The sequence below is a fragment of the Oryx dammah genome, unplaced genomic scaffold (genome assembly GCF_014754425.2).
Source record: "Oryx dammah isolate SB20612 unplaced genomic scaffold, SCBI_Odam_1.1 HiC_scaffold_5, whole genome shotgun sequence".
Taxonomy (NCBI): Eukaryota; Metazoa; Chordata; class Mammalia; order Artiodactyla; family Bovidae; genus Oryx; species Oryx dammah.
In genome coordinates, this window is record NW_024070189.1 from 80569574 (window position 1) to 80570639 (window position 1066).

A 1066-nucleotide genomic window follows, 5' to 3' on the forward strand; every position below is an offset into this window, starting at 1 on the left:
TCTCCAGGGGATTCCCAACCCAGCAATCAAACCTGGGTCTCCTGCATTGCAGGCAGATTCTTTACCATCTGAGCCACCAGGGAAGATATATGGTAGCAAAATACCAATGATCCAATACCAAAATAAAGGATTATAAAGTATATAAAGAAAAAAGTCTATCACCTGTGTAGAAACAATTAGATGGACAGCAAAATTCTTGACAACAGTAATGAATGTTGAAAGACAGCGAAAGAATGTCGTCCAAATGCTAAGGGATATAAACATGAACCTAAAACAAAATGTCCAGCAAATCATCCTTTAAGAATGAGGATAAAATTAACAAGTCATCCTTTAAGAATGAGAATAAAACTTTAGGTATGTTTAAATAAACAAATGGGCCTCCCTGGTGGCTCAGATGGTAAAGAATCTGCCTGTAATGCAGGAGACCCAGGTTCAATTCCTGGGTTGGGAAGATCCCCTGGAGAAGGAAATGGCAACCCACTCCAGTATTCTTGCTTGGAAAATCCCATAGAAAGAGGAGCTGGCGACTAGAGTCCATAGGATCACACAGAGTCAATCGGACCAAACTGAAGCTACTTAGCAGGAGCAAATAAACAAATACTAACAGAGCTTACTCAGCACACTTTTACTTATAGGAGATTTGTTTCCATATTTCCTGAAATAAAGAAACTGTTCAATACAGAATATCTAAGATGTGAAAAGAAAATGGGGAAAAAAAGAAGAAACTGAAATACATGGATGTAAATCTAAGAAAACTGTATGAAATTATAATGATGCTCATATCTAAAATAATAGACAAAAATAGAAGGTAATCTAGAGGCAGGTTATCAGGATATCAAATATTTTTAAGTTCTTGCATTGTTTGGAAAAGCATTTAGGTAAGAATGCCTTTGCACCTTGTTAAGATAAATATAGTAGAATTTTAAGTGTCACCCTAAAAAAATAAACATAGTCTATATCTTCCCAACAAGTGGAAGGAAAAATAGAATAAGAAAACAAAACAAATAAACAGTTTGAAGAAAGAGCAACACAAAAGTCAAGATATAGAAAAACTACAAAGTAAAAT

General features: G+C 34.9%; 1 non-coding gene across 1 annotated transcript; it reads left to right on the top strand.

The window, feature by feature from the left end:
• Positions 1–379: 379 nt before the first annotated feature.
• On the top strand, positions 380–451 carry TRNAY-GUA. The gene has a single exon. It is a non-coding gene; the product is annotated as a tRNA-Tyr (tRNA).
• The last annotated feature ends 615 nt before the right edge of the window (positions 452–1066 follow it).